Here is a 24,679-nt window from a genome sequence, read left to right on the forward strand (position 1 = left end):
CCCGTCGGAAGCACAAATCCTCATGGAGGCATACGAGGAGGTAAAAGATATAATTAAGAAGAAAGGCAACACCGCCACAGTGATAAAGCAAAGAGAAAAAGCGTGGCAAAGTATTGCAGACCGCCTGAATGCGTAAGTAGTGCACAATTACACACTCACCGCTCCGCTGAAACATCACAATTACAATTCAAATATTTAATTCACATCTCCAAAAATGCAGTTGTACTGTAATTATGAAACGGTTAATTTTTTTTATTGAAATGCACTGCAGATATGAGTGAAATTGTATAAAGTAACTCCATCACACTGTATAAAGCTATGATAAAATTTTTGATATTTTTACTGAAAACAAGACAAAAATACCAAGTAATTTTTTGCAGTGTGACTCCATTAAGTGTGTGTGTGTGTGTGTGTGTGTGTGTGTGTGTGTGTGTGTGTGTGTGTGTGTGTGTGTGTGTGTGTGTGTGTGTGTGTGTGTGTGTGTGTGTGTGTGTGTGTGTGTGTGTGTGTGTGTGTGTGTGTGTGTGTGTGTGTGTGTAGATTAAACATGAACGGGCCAAAACGGACATGGCAGCAGGTCAAAATCAAATACAAGAACATTCTGCAGAATGGTATGGTCCCTGACTAATATTTAACAAAGCACAAGCATATATTGTACCCAGAAGGTGCCTGCTCACACATTGTCTGTACTGTTTTAGCAGTGAAAAAGAATACCCACAGACAAGGCACGGGTGGTGGGTCACCAAAGGCTGACCTTACCCCAGCAGAGGACATGGCCTTGGAGCTAAATAAAGGCAGGCCCGTCTTAGAGGGGATCCCTGGGGGGAAAGAGACGAGCATAGGTTCCTCCCAAGATGCCACCCGCTTCATTCAAGGTATGTCCTTCCATCTCTACATGGGATACAACCACATTCATATTGAATCAATTTGGACTGTCTGACTTTGGTTTACCTATTGCCTTGCAGTGTCTGGCAGCACTGTGTTCCTGTTAGAGCCACCAGCACAAGCACCAGACGATGCTGATCCAGTGAGTACTCCATCAAAGGCATACTGTAGGCCTGGCATGTCTTGTCTACTAGCTTCAATATGAATCCGATTAAATGTGATAGTGTGAAGGCCCCAGTGCAGCAGCAACAGCACATGATGGAGACGATGATGAGGAGGAGACCATCTCTCTGGATTCCAGAAGGCATGAGGTATCATGTTAAGACTGTGAAAGTACTATTTACTCTACAATGGTGAGGAGTCCTCATCAAAATCAAAAAATCTAATTTCTTTTACAGGACCCAGATGCTATACAGTGGGAAAACCAGCCTGGCAACATAGTGCGTATTAATAAAAGGACACCACATCCTGCCAAATTCCAGCTGCGCTAATTGTATTGTGTTCACAGAGCTCACAAGCTATCAGAAAGTTGTATGGCAACCACCTCCGGTGCCAAATAGAACTGGCAGACATAGACATTCAGTACAAGAAGAAAAAGATGGAAAATCTTGCACTGGAGTTCGAAATAAAAAAGAGGACAATTAGGAAACTGGACCTTGAAATAAAAAAACTTGAGAGGGAGGTGAGATATGCCTTCAATGTACACTGTATGCTAACTGTAACACAAATGTATTAATCATTATTTTTCTTTCCTCCCCCAGCTCCAAGAAGATGACACAGCTCAAAATAAAAATTAGGTATATTCTCGTAAAGTCAAGTGAGCCATGACATATGAGCTCTTATTGTGAGCACACAGGACGGTGGCATCTTTCTAAGGTTTTTTTTATTTTCCCAGCAATCAGTACAACCAAGTCATCGTTATAAGGCATCGCCCTCTTTTGCCCACCCCCCCCAGCACCAGGTGTGGCCACTAGCCTATATGAAGGCCCAAAATTGTGTGTTCCTTTCTGCTCTGACAATGGCATGCCCATTCGTGCGAGATGTGGTGGATGAAGAAGCACTTGTGCTGAGGAGAGCCTTCAGGTGAGAAAGGGTCTTCAGGGACCGGTTGGACCCACTGGCCTTCCCTGATGACCATCTATATGAAAGATACAGGTTTTCTGCAGATGGCATCAGGTATCTATGCAGACTACTGGGTCCCAGGATTAAGCACCGCACTGCACGGAGCCATGCACTGAGTGTGGAGCAAATGGTTTGTGTGGCCTTGCGCTTTTTTGCTAGTGGAGCCTTCCTGTACTCAGTGGGGGATGCAGAACAGCTGAACAAGGCCACAATTTGCCGCACAATAAGGAGTGTGTGTCTGGCTATCAAAGCATTAGCAGATGTCTTCATCTCCTTCCCTGGCCACAGAAGACTCTGTGACATCAAAGAGGAGTTCTATAGGATTGCAGGTAAGAGGATCTACAAATTACAGGACAACTGTTAACACATAGTAGGATACTCATTACTTTGTGTGACAGGTTTCCCCAATGTCATTGGTGCAGTGGACTGCACACACATAAGGATAAAAGCCCCCTCAGGTGCCCATGAGGCCGATTTTGTGAATAGGAAATCCTTTCACAGCATTAATGTTCAGGTGAACATAACTTTTTGATATTGTCCATTGACGAACACTCTGCATTGCCAGTGATGTGCATTGATTGGTGTAATATTCCTCATCTTATGATTTCAGATGGTCTGCAATGCTGACTGTGTGATCAGCAATGTTGTGGCAAAATGGCCTGGCTCAGTCCATGACTCCAGAATCTTTCGGGCCTCTGAAATCTATCAGTGCCTATCACAAGGTAAGCCACACAACCCCTATTTATAACCATCATGGCTGTGTCAAGAATATCACTGTGTTTATGAGGTAGTAATGATGAGATTTTGTGTTGACAGGTGAATTCTCTGGTGTGTTGCTGGGAGACAGGGGGTATGGCTGCCAGCCTTTTCTCCTGACACCTTTCACAGACCCCCAGGAAGCACAGCAGGCCTACAACCATGCCCATGCCAGGACCAGGGCCAGAGTTGAAATGACCTTTGGCCTCCTGAAGGCACGCTTTCACTGCCTTCACAAATTAAGGGTCAGCCCTGTTAGGGCATGTGATATTACTGTGGCTTGTGCTGTCCTCCACAATGTGGCCTGCCTGAGGAAGGAGAGGGCCCCCAGAGTGCCACCAGCCATGGACTGGGACAATCCGGCAATCTTCCCTGATGACGACAGTGGTCGGCTGCTGAGGGACCAATATGTGTTGAATTATTTTAGTTAGTATGTGTGCTTTCAATTTTGGTTAAATATGTCCTGCGGTGGCAGAGGAATTTGGGTTTTTTTGGGTTCGTTTTTTGACGAATTTGGCCTCTTATGATGTTTGTGCGGTATACTGTGTGTAATACAAGGCTGCAGGGAGGCTACTGCATCCATTCATTTGTCTGTTCAGTTGATGTGTATGGATTTGTCCTGCATTTATTTTAGTGTGCAGACATGCAGGGTGTGTTATACACATTCAAAGGTCTGTATATGTATCATTTTGTATAATATGCTTAGATTCTGTGCTTTCCATCTTGTAGAGTCACTGTGACTTCAGTTTTGAAAGGAGCTGATGGTTTACCTGCTTTGTTTTGTCCTTATTCAATAAAGGAACATAATGTTACACATTGTGTTTTTATATTCATATGGAATGTGTATTTGTTTATATGACAGAGTACTAGGGCCACACTGAAGAAAAAGGATAAAGTCATAAATTTATGAGGCTGGTTCTTTCTGCAGAAAAGCTACATATTGTTTTTACAGTTTTGATACTTATGACAATGTGATACTTAATATTCTGGCACATCAGCATGTCTTTGTTTATGAAACCATACTGAAGTACAATTTCACGAAATGCCCCACATCTGTCATTTTAACAACTGTCCTCCTTTAAAACAACTGGTTACAATATTATGACTTGTGTTTTTTTCCCCTCTGTGGCCCTAATATTCTAGCATTTTATATATAGCCTTATAGTCTATGGGAAACTGTAAATTATCTAATGATAGCAACATCATCTAAAAATCATTTTTTATCCAAAATCATTGAAATTAATGATCACAAACGTTTAAATAACAGTGGGTCTAGTTATATGTGATAACAATGTATAGTGAGCAGTGAAATAACTATTGGTTTCCATTTGTGGTGACTGCTGACTGACATTAGGGATGAGATTAAATAGATCCTGGAATTTAGCCTGGTCTGGAGCAGGCTAGCTCCACAGAATAAATCTCCATGGTAATTTATACCATAACATATCCTCCTGCCCCCTATCCATCTTTAGTGCAACCGGATTACGGATCAATTGAGCCAGGATCACCAAGATATCCTGGCTTAATCCCTTATCCTAGTTTTGTGCAACAGGCCCCTGTTGCACAAAACTAGGATAAGGGATTAAGCCAGGATATCTTGGTGATCCTGGCTCAATTGATCCGTAATCCGGTTGCACTAAAGATGGATAGGGGGCAGGAGGATATGTTATGGTATAAATTACCATGGAGATTTATTCTGTGGAGCTAGCCTGCTCCAGACCAGGCTAAATTCCAGGATCTATTTAATCTCATCCCTAATGTCAGTCAGCAGTCACCACAAATGGAAACCAATAGTTATTTCACTGCTCACTATACATTGTTATCACATATAACTAGACCCACTGTTATTTAAACGTTTGTGATCATTAATTTCAATGATTTTGGATAAAAAATGATTTTTAGATGATGTTGCTATCATTAGATAATTTACAGTTTCCCATAGACTATAAGGCTATATATAAAATGCTAGAATATTAGGGCCACAGAGGGGAAAAAAACACAAGTCATAATATTGTAACCAGTTGTTTTAAAGGAGGACAGTTGTTAAAATGACAGATGTGGGGCATTTCGTGAAATTGTACTTCAGTATGGTTTCATAAACAAAGACATGCTGATGTGCCAGAATATTAAGTATCACATTGTCATAAGTATCAAAACTGTAAAAACAATATGTAGCTTTTCTGCAGAAAGAACCAGCCTCATAAATTTATGACTTTATCCTTTTTCTTCAGTGTGGCCCTAGTACTCTGTCATATAAACAAATACACATTCCATATGAATATAAAAACACAATGTGTAACATTATGTTCCTTTATTGAATAAGGACAAAACAAAGCAGGTAAACCATCAGCTCCTTTCAAAACTGAAGTCACAGTGACTCTACAAGATGGAAAGCACAGAATCTAAGCATATTATACAAAATGATACATATACAGACCTTTGAATGTGTATAACACACCCTGCATGTCTGCACACTAAAATAAATGCAGGACAAATCCATACACATCAACTGAACAGACAAATGAATGGATGCAGTAGCCTCCCTGCAGCCTTGTATTACACACAGTATACCGCACAAACATCATAAGAGGCCAAATTCGTCAAAAAACGAACCCAAAAAAACCCAAATTCCTCTGCCACCGCAGGACATATTTAACCAAAATTGAAAGCACACATACTAACTAAAATAATTCAACACATATTGGTCCCTCAGCAGCCGACCACTGTCGTCATCAGGGAAGATTGCCGGATTGTCCCAGTCCATGGCTGGTGGCACTCTGGGGGCCCTCTCCTTCCTCAGGCAGGCCACATTGTGGAGGACAGCACAAGCCACAGTAATATCACATGCCCTAACAGGGCTGACCCTTAATTTGTGAAGGCAGTGAAAGCGTGCCTTCAGGAGGCCAAAGGTCATTTCAACTCTGGCCCTGGTCCTGGCATGGGCATGGTTGTAGGCCTGCTGTGCTTCCTGGGGGTCTGTGAAAGGTGTCAGGAGAAAAGGCTGGCAGCCATACCCCCTGTCTCCCAGCAACACACCAGAGAATTCACCTGTCAACACAAAATCTCATCATTACTACCTCATAAACACAGTGATATTCTTGACACAGCCATGATGGTTATAAATAGGGGTTGTGTGGCTTACCTTGTGATAGGCACTGATAGATTTCAGAGGCCCGAAAGATTCTGGAGTCATGGACTGAGCCAGGCCATTTTGCCACAACATTGCTGATCACACAGTCAGCATTGCAGACCATCTGAAATCATAAGATGAGGAATATTACACCAATCAATGCACATCACTGGCAATGCAGAGTGTTCGTCAATGGACAATATCAAAAAGTTATGTTCACCTGAACATTAATGCTGTGAAAGGATTTCCTATTCACAAAATCGGCCTCATGGGCACCTGAGGGGGCTTTTATCCTTATGTGTGTGCAGTCCACTGCACCAATGACATTGGGGAAACCTGTCACACAAAGTAATGAGTATCCTACTATGTGTTAACAGTTGTCCTGTAATTTGTAGATCCTCTTACCTGCAATCCTATAGAACTCCTCTTTGATGTCACAGAGTCTTCTGTGGCCAGGGAAGGAGATGAAGACATCTGCTAATGCTTTGATAGCCAGACACACACTCCTTATTGTGCGGCAAATTGTGGCCTTGTTCAGCTGTTCTGCATCCCCCACTGAGTACAGGAAGGCTCCACTAGCAAAAAAGCGCAAGGCCACACAAACCATTTGCTCCACACTCAGTGCATGGCTCCGTGCAGTGCGGTGCTTAATCCTGGGACCCAGTAGTCTGCATAGATACCTGATGCCATCTGCAGAAAACCTGTATCTTTCATATAGATGGTCATCAGGGAAGGCCAGTGGGTCCAACCGGTCCCTGAAGACCCTTTCTCACCTGAAGGCTCTCCTCAGCACAAGTGCTTCTTCATCCACCACATCTCGCACGAATGGGCATGCCATTGTCAGAGCAGAAAGGAACACACAATTTTGGGCCTTCATATAGGCTAGTGGCCACACCTGGTGCTGGGGGGGGTGGGCAAAAGAGGGCGATGCCTTATAACGATGACTTGGTTGTACTGATTGCTGGGAAAATAAAAAAAACCTTAGAAAGATGCCACCGTCCTGTGTGCTCACAATAAGAGCTCATATGTCATGGCTCACTTGACTTTACGAGAATATACCTAATTTTTATTTTGAGCTGTGTCATCTTCTTGGAGCTGGGGGAGGAAAGAAAAATAATGATTAATACATTTGTGTTACAGTTAGCATACAGTGTACATTGAAGGCATATCTCACCTCCCTCTCAAGTTTTTTTATTTCAAGGTCCAGTTTCCTAATTGTCCTCTTTTTTATTTCGAACTCCAGTGCAAGATTTTCCATCTTTTTCTTCTTGTACTGAATGTCTATGTCTGCCAGTTCTATTTGGCACCGGAGGTGGTTGCCATACAACTTTCTGATAGCTTGTGAGCTCTGTGAACACAATACAATTAGCGCAGCTGGAATTTGGCAGGATGTGGTGTCCTTTTATTAATACGCACTATGTTGCCAGGCTGGTTTTCCCACTGTATAGCATCTGGGTCCTGTAAAAGAAATTAGATTTTTTGATTTTGATGAGGACTCCTCACCATTGTAGAGTAAATAGTACTTTCACAGTCTTAACATGATACCTCATGCCTTCTGGAATCCAGAGAGATGGTCTCCTCCTCATCATCGTCTCCATCATGTGCTGTTGCTGCTGCACTGGGGCCTTCACACTATCACATTTAATCGGATTCATATTGAAGCTAGTAGACAAGACATGCCAGGCCTACAGTATGCCTTTGATGGAGTACTCACTGGATCAGCATCGTCTGGTGCTTGTGCTGGTGGCTCTAACAGGAACACAGTGCTGCCAGACACTGCAAGGCAATAGGTAAACCAAAGTCAGACAGTCCAAATTGATTCAATATGAATGTGGTTGTATCCCATGTAGAGATGGAAGGACATACCTTGAATGAAGCGGGTGGCATCTTGGGAGGAACCTATGCTCGTCTCTTTCCCCCCAGGGATCCCCTCTAAGACGGGCCTGCCTTTATTTAGCTCCAAGGCCATGTCCTCTGCTGGGGTAAGGTCAGCCTTTGGTGACCCACCACCCGTGCCTTGTCTGTGGGTATTCTTTTTCACTGCTAAAACAGTACAGACAATGTGTGAGCAGGCACCTTCTGGGTACAATATATGCTTGTGCTTTGTTAAATATTAGTCAGGGACCATACCATTCTGCAGAATGTTCTTGTATTTGATTTTGACCTGCTGCCATGTCCGTTTTGGCCCGTTCATGTTTAATCTACACACACACACACACACACACACACACACACACACACACACACACACACACACACACACACACACACACACACACACACACACACACACACACACACACACACACACACACACTTAATGGAGTCACACTGCAAAAAATTACTTGGTATTTTTGTCTTGTTTTCAGTAAAAATATCAAAAATGTTATCATAGCTTTATACAGTGTGATGGAGTTACTTTACACAATTTCACTCATATCTGCAGTGCATTTCAATAAAAAAAATTAACCGTTTCATAATTACAGTACAACTGCATTTTTGGAGATGTGAATTAAATATTTGAATTGTAATTGTGATGTTTCAGCGGAGCGGTGAGTGTGTAATTGTGCACTACTTACGCATTCAGGCGGTCTGCAATACTCTGCCACGCTTTTTCTCTTTGCTTTATCACTGTGGCGGTGTTGCCTTTCTTCTTAATTATATCTTTTTCCTCCTCGTATGCCTCCATGAGGATTTGTGCTTCCGACGGGGAAAAGTACGCGGCTCTAGTTGCCATGGTAAATCAGTTAATCTGTGATCTGTGGCGGGGTCTATTTGAGTGAGCCGTGAGCGCGCACCTATCCAGGATTGGTTTCACCTGGCTTAATGAATCCGTGTCTGCTCATCCTGGCTTGGTCTTTGTGCAACCAATTAAGCCTGGACGCACATGTTTTGGCTTCATTGAGCTCAGCTGAGTCATTTATCCCGGATGTCTTAATTCTACTTTTGTGCAACAGGCCCCAGGCCCCTGGTCCATATCATCTGTTTGTTTACACCTAGCTCTGGTCCATATCATCTGTTTGTTTACACCTAGCTCTGGTCCATAGCATCTGTTTGTTTACACCTAGCTCTGGTCCATAGCATCTGTTTGTTTACACCTAGCTCTGGTCCATAGCATCTGTTTGTTTACACCTAGCTCTGGTCCATAGCATCTGTTTGTTTACCTCTGGCTCTGGTCCATAGCATCTGTTTGTTTACACCTAGCTCTGGTCCATATCATCTGTTTGTTTACACCTAGCTCTGGTCCATATCATCTGTTTGTTTACACCTAGCTCTGGTCCATATCATCTGTTTGTTTACACCTAGCTCTGGTCCATAGCATCTGTTTGTTTACACCTAGCTCTGGTCCATAGCATCTGTTTGTTTACCTCTGGCTCTGGTCCATAGCATCTGTTTGTTTACACCTAGCTCTGGTCCATAGCATCTGTTTGTTTACACCTAGCTCTGGTCCATAGCATCTGTTTGTTTACACCTAGCTCTGGTCCATATCATCTGTTTGTTTACACCTAGCTCTGGTCCATATCATCTGTTTGTTTACACCTAGCTCTGGTCCATAGCATCTGTTTGTTTACCTCTGGCTCTGGTCCATATCATCTGTTTGTTTACACCTAGCTCTGGTCCATATCATCTGTTTGTTTACCTCTGGCTCTGGTCCATATCATCTGTTTGTTTACACCTAGCTCTGGTCCATAGCATCTGTTTGTTTACACCTAGCTCTGGTCCATATCATCTGTTTGTTTACACCTAGCTCTGGTCCATATCATCTGTTTGTTTACACCTAGCTCTGGTCCATAGCATCTGTTTGTTTACACCTAGCTCTGGTCCATATCATCTGTTTGTTTACACCTAGCTCTGGTCCATATCATCTGTTTGTTTACACCTAGCTCTGGTCCATAGCATCTGTTTGTTTACCTCTGGCTCTGGTCCATATCATCTGTTTGTTTACCTCTGGCTCTGGTCCATATCATCTGTTTGTTTACACCTAGCTCTGGTCCATAGCATCTGTTTGTTTACACCTAGCTCTGGTCCATATCATCTGTTTGTTTACACCTAGCTCTGGTCCATATCATCTGTTTGTTTACACCTAGCTCTGGTCCATAGCATCTGTTTGTTTACACCTAGCTCTGGTCCATATCATCTGTTTGTTTACACCTAGCTCTGGTCCATAGCATCTGTTTGTTTACACTTAGCTATGGTCCATATCATCTGTTTGTTTACCTCTGGCTCTGGTCCATAGCATCTGTTTGTTTACACCTAGCTCTGGTCCATAGCATCTGTTTGTTTACACCTAGCTCTGGTCCATAGCATCTGTTTGTTTACCTCTAGCTCTGGTCCATAGCATCTGTTTGTTTACCTCTAGCTCTGGTCCATATCATCTGTTTGTTTACACCTAGCTCTGGTCCATAGCATCTGTTTGTTTACCTCTAGCTCTGGTCCATAGCATCTGTTTGTTTACCTCTGGCTCTGGTCCATAGCATCTGTTTGTTTACCTCTGGCTCTGGTCCATAGCATCTGTTTGTTTACACCTAGCTCTGGTCCATAGCATCTGTTTGTTTACACCTAGCTCTGGTCCATATCATCTGTTTGTTTACCTCTGGCTCTGGTCCATAGCATCTGTTTGTTTACCTCTGGCTCTGGTCCATAGCATCTGTTTGTTTACCTCTGGCTCTGGTCCATAGCATCTGTTTGTTTACCTCTGGCTCTGGTCCATAGCATCTGTTTGTTTACCTCTAGCTCTGGTCCATAGCATCTGTTTGTTTACCTCTAGCTCTGGTCCATAGCATCTGTTTGTTTACACCTAGCTCTGGTCCATAGCATCTGTTTGTTTACACCTAGCTCTGGTCCATAGCATCTGTTTGTTTACCTCTGGCTCTGGTCCATAGCATCTGTTTGTTTACACCTAGCTCTGGTCCATAGCATCTGTTTGTTTACACCTAGCTCTGGTCCATAGCATCTGTTTGTTTACACCTAGCTCTGGTCCATAGCATATGTTTGTTTACCTCTGGCTCTGGTCCATAGCATCTGTTTGTTTACCTCTGGCTCTGGTCCATAGCATCTGTTTGTTTACCTCTGGCTCTGGTCCATAGCATCTGTTTGTTTACCTCTGGCTCTGGTCCATAGCATCTGTTTGTTTACACCTAGCTCTGGTCCATAGCATCTGTTTGTTTACACCTAGCTCTGTGGGTTGAGGTATGTCCTCAAAAATGGCATCGTATTAACACATTAATCATTTACCACCACATAATCTTTATCTCAATAATTCCCACATCTGCAAATCAAAATGTGTTTACACACACACACGCAAGCATGCACGCACACACGCACACACCCCTGACGTAAAAATATTGCAGTCAGAGTGTAGTATAACTGCAGTGTTCTGCCAACAAAATATTGCAGTCAGAGTGCAGTAAAACTGCAGTGTTCTGCCAACAAAATATTGCAGTCAGAGTGTAGTATAACTGCAGTGTTCTGCCAACACTGCGTCCAAAATACGTTGTTTTTTATGCAATCATTTTGCAGTGTAACTGCAGTTATCTGTAATTACTGCTTCCAAAATACCAGTCGACTGCCATTACTGCACTTATACTGCAGTTTCAAAACGGCAATCTTTTTTTGTCCGGGACATAAATGCATATTGCAACAATAACAGCTGTTGATAAGAGATGTCATGATCAATGTCATATACATTTGCAGTTTTGAAAAACATTTGGTTTGGAGTAGGCTACTGTAGGCCTCGTTGAAATCCTGCAGACAGGTCTTTGGAAACATCAGTAAAGCTAAATTAGCATCATGAAGCAGCCTAATAAATATTCCCCTCCATATCATCTCATTTGGTTTACGTTCAAATTCACATCACTAGGCTACATACATGAATAACCTACCTCGTTCTGATCTCTGTCAAATCGAACGGAGTAGGCCTAGACGAGGGTTTGTGAGACATCGCTGTTTTTGTTCTTTAGGTAGGCCTAGGTTACAATATACAGCCTGTTCCCCTTCTTTATTCTTGTCGTCTTCGTCGTCCTACTCTTCCTCTACCTCTTCCTCTCGCTCTTACTGCCTCCATGTTTGTAAAGTTCTCACCAAAGAGGTGATCTTACCTGAGGTCAACATGTAGTGGTGAGGCTCAGACTAATTGGTGTTCAATTACTGTAGAAGTGTTTTCATGTGTGTGTGTGTGTGTGTGTGTGTGTGTGTGTGTGTGTGTGTGTGTGTGTGTGTGTGTGTGTGTGTGTGTGTGTGTGTGTGTGTGTGTGTGTGTGTGTGTGTGTGTGTGTGTGTGTGTGTGTGTGTGTGTGTGTGTGTGGGTGCTGCCAATTTCAGGTATGTTTCGCATTTTGAATAGAAGTGTTTTCCCAATGATTGCAAGAGATTTCATTCTTGAACGAAGTGTCTAATGTAACAGACAGTGTGTAGTGTTTTGCAAGTGTGTTGCAGAATTCCAAACAAAGTGCAAAGCAGAAAATGTGTTTGTACTTTTGGTGCCTTTGTTTAAGGGATGGTTGCAAAAGTTAAGGTTTTGATGCTTTTGTCTGAGCATTCACTTTCAGTGTGTCAGCAATCGGCAAAAACTGTAAACAGAATATCCAGTGTTTGTTAAGAGAGAGGGTGGGGGGGGGGGGGGGGTGGGGGGGGGAGATGTTTGGAGAGAGGGAGATAGATCGGGGAGGGATGATCATTGCAATCTTGATTTCTAAGAAAAGGGTTTTCATTGATACACTCAAACACAAACCACACACGTACACACATTCAGCCAATCAAGAATTAGCTGATTAGAAATCCCAGGTGTGTTCGAGAATTGACGACCTGCGGATAACAGAATCATCAACACAACTGATCGATTGTTCAATCATCTGTTTATCCTCCGACTTTGTGCGGCTTGTGGATGGAGAGAATGCATGCCCTGGTAGATTGGAGATGAAGTCCAATCAGTCCTGGGCCTCAGTGTGTGAAGCTGACTTTGACTGGCAGGATGCAGAGGTAGTTTGTCAAGAGCTTCTCTGTCCAGATTTCAGAGCAGTTCATGTACCCCTCTCTCTCTCTGACTTTCTATCTCTCTCACACACATTATTTCTCTCTTTGTCTTACTTTCTCTCTCTCTCTCTCTCTCTGACTCTCTACCTTTCTCACACACATTATTTATCTCTTTGTCTTACTTTCTCTCTCTCTCTCTCTGTCTAGCTACACTACTCAGTCTGTTGCAGGGAGGGAGTAGGTGTGCAGGGAAAGTGGATTTACATAATTTAGGCGGGGCCACAATAGCGGGCCCTGACTGGGACATCAACGAAGCAACTGTGGTGTGCAGACAGCTGGACTGTGGTTCTGCAGTTTCAGCAACACGAGGCAGTTACTTTGGCAGAGGATCTGGATCAGTCACACAGATGTATTTTTCACGCAGAGGATCTGGATCAGTCACACAGATGTATTTTTCACGCAGAGGATCTGGATCAGTCACACAGATGTATTTTTCACGCAGAGGATCTGGATCAGTCACACAGATGTATTTTTCACGCAGAGGATCTGGATCAGTCACACAGATGTATTTTTCACGCAGAGGATCTGGATCAGTCACACAGATGTATTTTTCACGCAGAGGATCTGGATCAGTCACACAGATGTATTTTTCACGCAGAGGATCTGGATCAGTCACACAGGTGTATTTTTCACGCAGAGGATCTGGATTAGTCACACAGATGTATTTTTCACGCAGAGGATCTGGATCAGTCACACAGGTGTATTTTTCACGCAGAGGATCTGGATCAGTCACACAGATTTATTTTTCACGCAGAGGATCTGGATCAGTCACACAGATGTATTTTTCACGCAGAGGATCTGGATCAGTCACACAGATGTATTTTTCACGCAGAGGATCTGGATCAGTCACACAGATGTATTTTTCACGCAGAGGATCTGGATCAGTCACACAGGTGTATTTTTCACGCAGAGGATCTGGATTAGTCACACAGATGTATTTTTCACGCAGAGGATCTGGATCAGTCACACAGATTTATTTTTCACGCAGAGGATCTGGATCAGTCACACAGATGTATTTTTCACGCAGAGGATTTTGATTAGTCACACAGATGTATTTTTCACGCAGAGGATCTGGATCAGTCACACAGATGTATTTTTCACGCAGAGGATCTGGATCAGTCACACAGATGTATTTTTCACGCAGAGGATCTGGATCAGTCACACAGATGTATTTTTCACGCAGAGGATCTGGATCAGTCACACAGATGTATTTTTCACGCAGAGGATCTGGATCAGTCACACAGATGTATTTTTCATGCAGAGGATCAGAGTCTGAACTGCGTCGATGCCCATACTCATACGCCGGCTTCGGAAGCTTTTCTCACGGCGAAGGCGATGCCGGCGTGGTCTGTTCAGGTAAGACTTGTTGGTTAGATGCTGTGGAGTTGTTTGTCTTTTCACTGAGTCACTCTTGTTGTACATGATGTAATGGCTTTCTGAAGTGAGGAGGAGAAGTTTCCATTGATAGGACATTTACAGACTCTTTTCAGGTTTCAGGTTCTAGCAGTGTATTGATACTCGGGGAAACATATTTGGTTTGTGTGTTTGACTATTTCCGTGATAGTTTGGCTCCATTTAACACTATCAGAGGAACTGCTCTATTGCATTAAATGATGACTAATTAATCAAATAGAAATCCTCAATTATAATGAACTGCTATTGTATTTCAAAGTCCATACGTTGCTGTAGGCCGTTCATCTTTGAAATAGAATAACAATAAACCTCATATACAAGGAAGGTACCTATTTGTGTTGCTCTTTGAGGGAGGTTGTTATTAATCACTTCCACTTACTTTCCCATCGATGATGTCATCACATCTAAATGAGGAAGGTCATTAGATGTTCCATCCTCTTCTCCAGATCTCCTGGTCCAGCCTGATATCTCCCTGAATGCCTTAACAAAAGGGGTGTCCAGGGGCTACCCGGGGCCCGAGCTGTTATGGGGCCACAGCTTCACCATCTCCTGCTCCACTCAGCCACAGTACCCAGGAAGCTCCTTCCTCCTCACGTTCACCGGCTCCAACAGAACCCAGACCCAGCCAGCTGTCATCCTCTTCCCTGCTGCAGATGACTCCCACCAAGTAAACTACTGCTGTGTCTATAAGAATGATGTTTTCTCTCATAACTTCTCCTCTGAGAGTGAGCTCCTCTCTCTAACCGTAACAGGTACCAGACGTAACTTTAACTGACAGACTCTGATTCACAGATGGTTCTGATGCTAATCACTAGGATGCCAACCAATACGTGTCTCGGTTCCAGCCTCTCCTCTGCCAGCTGTCATCATCAGACTGGTCATAGTGCTGCTGACCACCACAGCTACGTTTCTGCTCTGCAAGTCAAGAGTCAGGTAAACAAAAGATTTATGCATAGAGGTTGAATACGAACTAGTTGGGAGATGGACTGTCATGGTGTGTGTGTGTGCGCGTGCACGTGCATTTGTGTGTGTGTGTGTGTGTGTGTGTGTGTGTATTGAGATTACTTTCAGTAAACAGTAGTCTCCTGGTGCTGTCTCTTTAGGTCAGTAGGTGTCAACAGAGAGCTGGATAGCGGTGCGTGGATGGGTTGCCCCTGCATCCCAGGATGGGGGGAGAGCAGAGAGAGGGGAGAGCAGCCCAGAGGACAGGAGGAAGAGGACGAGTAGGAGGCAAGTCTTTGAACACACTGCCCAAGATCAGGTTACACACACACATCTTCAGAATAAGCTATTTAAGATATAGGTCATTTCCACTTAGTAATTTCCACAAAATGAGGAAATTGACATTAGTCGGGGTGGGGGGGTTGGGGGGTGGGGGGGAGATGATGCATTTCTAACCTTTTAATATCTCTCCAGTTTGTCCACATACACACAGATTTTCAGAATAATCAATGTAAAGATATAGGTAATTTCCACAGTTCTGAGTACAGTATGTCCTGAGTCATTTCCTGTATATAAAACCCTGAAACTAGCTGGGACTGGTGGGGGTGTGAGAAAGAAAGGTGGAGTACAGAAAATGTATATGATGGAGAAAAAAATGATACGTGATTTTAATTTAATATTTTGGCAACTTTCTCATCGATATTTACTCATAACTCTTTTCTTGAATTACAGATTTGTACACATGTTGCAGTTTAGTGCTGCTTTGCATAACTAATGTATCCTATATCCCATAACCTGTGTTTTTACGAATTTATGGGTGTGTCACAAATGTCACCCTATTTTGACCAGTGCAGTATGTATGGAAAGTGCACTAAAATCAAAAATTGATTGATGTAGAAAATAATTAATGCTTGTGTAAATAATATATATATATATATGTGTGTGTGTGTGTTTTTTTGTATAAAAAAAGTGTATGTTATCAGTGCATAGTACACACATATGGGTTTGTACAAGTGCAAGACTGATACAGCTACTGTAAATTGTACATTTTCAGATTTTAAATGTTCTCATTAGTATTTACTTTAATATTGATGTTACTAGTTTTTGTTTTTTATATTAGCTACAGATGATAGTAACTACCACTACAGTAACTACTACATAGGACATTCTGTGTGTGATATTATGCATTGGGGTGGCAGGGTAGCCTAGTGGTTAGAGCGGTGGACTAGTTCAAATCCCTGAGCTGACAAGGTGCAAATCTGGCGTTCTGTCCCTGAACAGACAGTATTCCTAGGCCGTCATTGAAAATAAGAATTTGTTCTTAACTGACTTGCCTAGATAAAAAAAAATTATCCTGAATGCTTTGCTTATATTCATTGATTGGCCTATGTGGTAAATAAAAGGTCATTGATGTTACAGAAAACATTTAACTCATTCAGAAAACTAAAACTTTGATTCGTGTGTATTGTATTTTTTATCAAATAAACCACCTTACTTTACAACGCATGCTGGTGTTGGGTAATGCGCAACAAATGGTAATTACGGTAAAGAACCCAACCCCTATCCTGTGTGTGTGCTCGTCATCTCGCACTCAGGGAAGGGAAAATAGGAAAACTGTCGGGAAGGAAGAGCAGTGAACACACCTATTATCTATTCTAGATTGGTCCTAAAAGAGTGCACAGTCGAGGGGGGCTAAGCTAGTCACTTTCTGCGTTAGTTTACCCATGTGTGTGTAATCTAGGTAAAGCTATTTGCTGAATAGGGGAAATTCGACTTCACTACTCGGTCGTGCAGTGGGCTAAGAACGCCCAGAATTGGAGTTGCAACAGCAGCAGTTGGAAATCTGAGTCTGTTTCGATAGGCCTGGATCCCTGTTCAAACAACGCCTGGGGACTTGCATGAAAACAACAAAAGAACCACCCGAAATTGGTAATTCAGTACATTGTTTTTCAATCATTTGATTTAAGTGTCTGAACGTATACAAAAAAATAGTTAACGTTAGCTAGTTAGCAAGCGGTCGCTAGCGGTGTTGTAGTTTGGTTAGCTAACGTTAGATGTCTACAGTTAGCGAATTTGTAGCTTAGCTATAATATAGCTACTGTATTCGGCTGTATTTGTTTTGCACTCATTGCACTACTGTCCAATAATAGCGACTTGCTTAGTTACCTATTAATAAGCTAACATTAGCGTAAAACAATCGTCGTCAGCTTGCTAAGTTAGTTAGCTCGTTGGCTGGTTTGCTAGCAGAAACTAACGTTTGCTTGAGAGCGAGTGTGACGTTTGTCACCTAGTTAACGTTACCCAACTAGCAATTGAGTTATGTGAAGTTTACAAAATTGTCTACCTAACAAGCATTTTATGGATTTAAGTTCCATGTACTTCACAGACTCCCGGCAGACAGTAAGTTGGCCACACTGTAGTCGTTAGGTCAAAGCCCGTCGGCAGAGTGAGCTACCAGATACTCCTCGTACACGGACGTTGGGCCGCTCACGAAATATGAGTCAAAGTCCACGTTAATCATTTTATCATAGGTCTCTTTTACATCACCATCATGTCTAATGGAGTTTTTGCTGTCATTCCCTCCCCCCGTCGTGCTGTTAATGTGTAGCAGTGGTGTAGCGTTAATGACTCTAGTGAGAAGTTGTTCTCGACTAGCCAAGGTAGCTAACTAACGTTGCATTGTTTAGGAAGTGTTTGCTCTGTACTAAACTTTATCTCCTGTCATATTTGCCAAGAGTCTTTGTAAGAAATTGCCTGTGGAAAGGATGGGATATATCGAGATGTATGTGTTGAAGGCATGAAACAGCTGCAAAGTGTACTAACGACTACTGTAACATTACACGGCTGTGTACAGTAATAATTGTCCAACACCATCCGTGTTTTTTTTCTTCTCCTTTTCTGTTATGAAGGGGTGGCTCCCTCTTTCATGTCTTGGATTTCTTTGATATATTCACAATGAGAGGAAGGTAGAAAGGGGGGCGGGAGAGGAAGAGAATAACCTGTTTTGTGGGTCTTGGCCACGTTTTGGAATAGGATGGGTTTACATAGTCATTTAGCAGAAGCTCTTATCCAGAGTGTCTTACAAGAGCAATCAGGGTGAAGTGCCTTGCTCGAGGGCACATTGTCATATTTTTCATCTGGTCGGATCGGGATTTGGACCAGCGACCTTTTGGTTTCTGGCCCAACACTCCTATCCGCTAGGCTACCTGCCAATGGGTGGGGTAGAGTCAGGCGTGGTTGTTTCATTTGCACTCTCATGGTATGTAGAAAGACTTCAGAGTCCAACGGCGATGCCGTTGCCACCTTCTCAGTTCACACTATTTCAATTTATATTGTATGCTACAGTTCCATGGTTTGTCGCTCCTCACCACCAGTATCTATTGATCAAAAAGAGCACCGTACAAATACACATGTCAAACTATCTTAGCTGTCAGCTGGGGGGGTTCCAATGCAACACAGCCAAATATTTGACATTCGTCAACATTGACCAGTTGAAATTTGGGAGAAGGAGAGGGAACGCGTTAGTACATGCTCTCTTTTCAGTAGTAGTAGGTTACTTCACCCCTTCGCCAAATTGAACACTTCTCATTTTTACCCTCAAATGTAATTTGTGAGATGACTCTGTCGTTGAGTTCATACTGGAAGTTATTTCAAAGTGACTTGAGAGTTGTAGCCTAGCAATGTAGTAGCCTAGCTCCAGCACACAGGCGGTGATTTTTATGCCAGGAGTATCATTTATGATCCTCTTTAATGACAGCCTTTCAAGTCACGCTATGGGTGTGGCCCAGACACACGGACCTCTGCTTTTACTGTATTTGCACCTTCCTAGGTTTGGTGCTACACCTGAGATGTGTTTATTTGATCTGTTAACTTGGTGTTAAAAAAAATACAATAATTTGCCAGTGGTTTTCAGAGTGAACATGTCAGCCATTTCATTTCCTGGTCACCTTTACTGGTTGTGCATGACTCCACTCTACCTGTATGTAAACAACGGGTGTGGCCATTTCACATTCTCTTCCCTCCATATATTTGATTGAGCATGACATCACACTGCTGTGTATATGACTCCCTTTTCCCCAGTCAAAGAATTAACATGGCTAATGTTTTACTGTTACTTGGAAACTCTGTCTTGCACTGCTCAATGTGCCTCTACTGTGTGTCTGTGTCGGAGGCCACCATACTCTGGCTAGTATTTAGTTTGCCTGCGGGGAGTGTTACATAGGCGGAAGTCTAGGACTGGCACTGGTGGTGTTTGGACTGAGGCCAAGGTTAAAACACACACACCAACTGCCCGTCTCTGTCATCAGCCATTCAAATGTGTCTGAGTCAGGAGCACCAGTACAGGGACCAGACCACAACAAGACTTTACCACACAGCAGCGATGACACTCAGTAAAACACTGGGGAATCAAGTTTGTGTGTGGTCTAGAGGTCGGCCGATTAATCGGAGTGGCCGATTTTAATTAGGGCCGATTTCAAGTTTTCATAACAATTGGAAATCGGTATTTTTGGGCGCCGATTTGACGCTTAAAAAATTATTATTATTTTTAGACCTTTTTATTTAACTAGGCAAGTCAGTTAAGAACACATTCTTATTTTCAATGACGACCTAGGAACAGTGGGTAAACTGCCTCGTTCAGGGGCAGAACGACAGATTTCCACCTTGTCAGCTCGGGGGATCCAATCTGGCAACCTTACAGTTAACTAGTCCAACGCAATAACGACCTGCCTCTCTCGTTGCACTCCACAAGGAGACTGCCTGTTACGCGAATGCAGTAAGCCAGGGTAAGTTGCTAGCTAGCATTAAACTTATCTTATAAAAAACAATCAATCATAATCACTAGTTAACTACACATGGTTGATATTACTAGATATTATCTAGCGTGTCCTGCGTTGCATATAATCTGACTGAGCATACAAGCATCTAAGTATCTGACTGAGCGGTGGTAGGCAGAAGCAGGCGCGTAAACATTAATTAAACAGGACTTTCGTGTGTTTTGCCAGCAGCTCTTCGTTGTGTGTCAAGCATTGCACTGTTTAGGACTTCAAGCCTATCAACTCCTGAGATGAGGCTGGTGTAACCGAAGTGAAATGGCTAGCTAGTTAGCATGCGCTGATAGCATTTCAAACGTCACTCGCTCTGAGCCTTGGGGTGGTTGTTTCCCTTGCTCTGCATGGGTAACGCTGCTTCGATGGTGGCTGTTGTCGTTGTGTTGCTGGTTCGAGCCCAGGGAGGAGCGAGGAGAGGGACGGAAGCTATACTGTTACACTGGCAATACTAAAGTGCCTATAAGAACATCTAATAGTCAAAGGTTAAGGAAAGACAAATGGTATAGCGGTAAATAGTCCTATAACAACTACAACCTAAAACTTCGTACCTGGGAATATTGAAGACTCATGTTAAAAGGAACCACCAGCTTTCATATGTTCTCATGTTCTGAGCAAGGAACTGAAACGTTAGCTTTCTTAACATGGCACATATTGCACTTTTACTTTCTTCTCCAACACTTTGTTTTTGCATTATTTAAACCAAATTGAACATGTTTTATTATTTATTTGAGGCTAAATTTATTTTATTGATGTATTATATTAAGTTTTAATAAGTGTTCATTCAGTATTGTTGTACTTGTCATTTTTACAAATAAATAAATAAAAATCGTCTGATTAATCGGTATCGGCCTTTTTGGTCCTCCAATAATCGGTACCAGTATCGGAGTTGAAAAATCATAATCGGTCGACCTCTAGTGTGGTCCTTGCATATTACTACCTAATCACTATAAGACTATTATTTCCATGTAGTATGGAAACATACTGATCAGGCCTCATGTCAGTGGAAGCTAACTGCTACTGATTGAGATTACTTCTGTATCTGGAGATTTACTTAGTCACGCTGAGACTTTAAAAAAAAATTTTTTTAGAAAATGTTTTTTATAATATTTTTTTCAGATGTGGTTTATTTTTTATATTTTTTTTTACTCATATTTTACCAGGTAAGTTGACTGAGAACATGCTCTAATTTACAGCAACAGCCTGGAGAGAGGGTGAATAAGCCAATTGGAAGCTGGGGATTATTAGGTGGCAGTGATGGTATGAGGGGTTCAGATTTGGAATTTAGCCAGGACACTGGGGTTAACACCCCTTACGACAATTGCCATGAGATCTTTAGTGACCACAGAGAGTCAGGACACACGTTTAACGTCCCGTCCACAAGCCTGCACCCTACACAGGGCAATGTCCCCAATCACTGCCCTGGGGAATTGGGATATTTTATTTTAGACCAGAGGAAAGAGTGCCTCCTACTGGCCCTCCAACACCACTTCCAACAGCATCTTGTCTCCCATCCAGGGACTGACCAGGACTAACCCTGCTTAGCTTCAGGGGCAAGCCAGCATTGGGATACAGGGTGGTATGCTGCTGGCATTGATCTAGAGCAGTTAGTGGTATTTACCTACAATCCTACATGCATGTGTTGACTGGGAATGCATCATGCACATTGGTGGGTTAGTTTTGTGTGTGAGGGTCGGGAGCAGTAAATGGCTTCGCTGTCTAATACCCATGCTATCCCATCAGTGGACACACAGGATTCACCACTGGGCTAACTGCTTTAATAATGGAGGGGCTAACGATGGCCCCACCTGCACTTAAGGCCTGCACTGGACTTGTTAGAAACATTAGCATTATGGTGATGAAGCCTGATGCTCAGAGATCTCCATATATGCATACAGCCTAGGCTAGATACTTTGTTCTCCTTGAAATGGGCAGTGATTTCCACAGCCTGTAAGTAACGTAATATAACACAGAAACACAACACCACAGTACAGCCATACATGGCGGCAAGCAAATCTTTAGGTTGACTCGGCGTGATATCTCTGCTGTCTCATTCAACAGCCTTTAGGGTGACTGAGCCTAATATCACTGCTGTCTGTTTCAATAGCTGTCGTGTGTGTGTCTTAGAATACACTCTACAAAGAACCTAGAATCCTAGTCAACTGATTACTGGTGTCACCTTCAGTCTTTCAACAGCTGATAGTCTAGAAAGAACCTTGAATCCTAGCCAACTGGTCACCTTCAGTCTCTTTCAACAGCTGATAGAAATATCCTAGAACCCTACCTGGCATGCTGAGTGAGGTCAAAATTACATGCAGCACATTGAGGATGACAGAGCCTCATATCACTGGTGTCTCACCTCCGGTCTCTGAACAGCTGCTGTCTCTGTGTCTCACAACACAGTCTAAGGCTGTGTTTAGGCAGGCAGCCCAATTCTGATTTTTTTTCTCCAATAATTGTTCCTTTGACCAATCAGATCAGCTCTGAAATGATCGGATGTGATTGGTCAAAAGACCAATTAGTGGGAAAAACATCAGAATTGGTCTGCCTGTCTGAACGCAGCCCTAGAATCCTAGAAATCTGGCACATGATTTTAGGGGCATGCCCATTTGGCTTCAAAAGGTGTTCTCTGCCAGGGCACCAAGGCCATCTGCCAGGGCAGTGTTTTTTTTTTAAGAAACTCAGTCAGGCTTCCAACTTACTCTTAAAAGTTGTAATAGTAGAATGCACAAGGTGAAATTTTGATATTGGGTAGTACATCATCAGGTCATGTCAGTCATTGCATACCTCAAAGAGCTATTTATAACTAGTCCATGTCATCTGTTTTTTAGCACATAGATTTTTGAGTCACTCAAATATCACATGAATAGACATTAGACATGGCAAAATGTATAGAATTGCAAGAAAATTTGCTATATAACAATGTTCTCTGCACCCAATGACAAAATGTGAATAATTGCAGAAAATAAGCTTTAAACCAGCAACATTTTCTCTCCTCCAACAAGCGGGGTGCAAATAGTTTGTGTCATGAACATTACATTCTCTGGAAACAGCTCTGATGGACAATCCTGCAGTTTGCATGCCAATTGCACACTCCCTCAAAACCTGAGATATCTGTGGCAATGTGTTGTGACAAAACTGCACATTTTAGCGGCATTTTAGTGCCCCCCAGCACAAGGTGCACCTGTGTAATGATCATGCTGTTTAATCAGCTTCTTGATATGCGACACCTGTCAGGTGGATGGATTATTTTGGCAAAGTAGAAATGTTCACTAACAGAGATGTACATTTCTTTTGAGAAATAAGCTTTTTGTGCTTATGGAAGATTTCTGTTGTCTTTTTATTTCAGCTTATGAAACATGGGACCAACATTTTATGTTGCGTTTTTGTTCACTCTACATACATACACACACACGTTGTTACGTTACAGCCTTATTCTAAAAGGTATTAAATAAAAACATTCCTCAGCAACCTACACACAATACCCCATAATGACAAAGTGAAAACTGGTTTTTAGACAGTTTTGCAACAACAACAAAATATATAATACAGAAATACATTATTTACATAAGTATTCAGACCCTTTGCTCTGAGACTTGAAATTGAGCTCAGGTGTATCCTGTTTCCATTGATCATCCTTGAGATGTTTCTTCAACGTGATTGGAGTCCACTTGTGGTAAATTCAATTGATTGGACATGATTTGGAAAGGCACACACCTGTCTATATAAGGTCCGATAGTTGACAGTGCATGTCAGAGCAAAAACCAACCCATGGAAGTCAAAGGAATTGTCCATAGAGCGCAGAGACAACAGGATTGTCTCGAGGCACAGATCTGGGGGAAGGGTACCAAAACATTTCTGCAGCATTGGAGGTCCCCAAGAACATATTGGCCTCCATTCTTAAATGGAAGAAGTTTGGAACCACCAAGACTTTTCCTTCAGTTGGACACCCAGCCAAACTGAACAATTAGGGGAGAATGGCCTTGGTCAGCAAGGTGACCAAGAACCTGATGGTCACTCTGACAGAGCTCCAGAGTTCCTCTGTGCAGATGGGAAAACCTTCCAGAAGGACAACCATCTCTACAGCACTCCACCAGTCAGGCCTCTATGGTAGAGTGGCCAGACGGAAGCCACTCCTCAGTAAAAGGCACATGACAGCCTGCTTGGCGTTTCTCAGACCATGAGAAACAAGATTCTCTGGTCTGATGAAACCAAGATTCCAACTCTTTGACCTGAATGCCAAGCGTCACTTCTGGAGGAAACCTGGTACAATCCCTATGATGAAGCATGGCGGTGGCATCATCATGCTGTGGGGATGTTTTTCAGCAACACGGAGACTAGTCAGGATCGAGGGAAACCTGAACGGAGCAAAGTACAGAGATCCTTGATGAAAACCTGCTCCAAAGCGCTCAGGACTGGGGTGAAGGTTCACCTTCCAACAGTACAACAACTCTAAGCACACAGCCAAGACAACGCAGGAGTGGCTTTAGGGACAAGTCTTTGAATGTCCCTGAGTGGCCCTGCCAGAGCCCGGACTTGAACCCTATCGAACATCTCTGGAGTCAATATTTAT

General features: G+C 42.8%; 1 protein-coding gene and 1 long non-coding RNA gene across 11 annotated transcripts in view; one reads left to right on the plus strand and one right to left on the minus strand.

The window, feature by feature from the left end:
• Window positions 1–7,759: 7,759 nt before the first annotated feature.
• On the minus strand, window positions 7,760–8,735 carry LOC149980322 (uncharacterized). The gene is made up of 3 exons (XR_016483956.1): window positions 8,473–8,735; window positions 8,024–8,094; window positions 7,760–7,936 (listed from the first exon to the last, which is right to left on the minus strand). It is a non-coding gene; the product is annotated as an uncharacterized LOC149980322 (long non-coding RNA).
• An 8,086-nt stretch (window positions 8,736–16,821) lies between these two features.
• The window catches only part of LOC110519243 (catenin delta-1), a 56,291-nt gene continuing 48,433 nt past the window's right edge, over window positions 16,822–24,679 (plus strand). For 6 of the 10 annotated variants that reach the window (XM_090187989.1, XM_090187987.1, XM_090187991.1 and 3 more), the window contains exon 1: window positions 16,852–17,209. The gene's annotated coding sequence lies outside the window, so the exon portion shown is untranslated. Of the gene's footprint in view, window positions 17,210–24,679 lie in introns of all 10 variants that reach the window. The other 4 variants (XM_090187993.1, XM_090187995.1, XM_090187994.1 and 1 more) reach the window with 1 other exon arrangement.

The sequence above is a fragment of the Oncorhynchus mykiss genome, chromosome 10 (assembly GCF_057628025.1).
Source record: "Oncorhynchus mykiss isolate SJ-2025 chromosome 10, ASM5762802v1, whole genome shotgun sequence".
Classification (NCBI taxonomy): domain Eukaryota; kingdom Metazoa; phylum Chordata; class Actinopteri; order Salmoniformes; family Salmonidae; genus Oncorhynchus; species Oncorhynchus mykiss.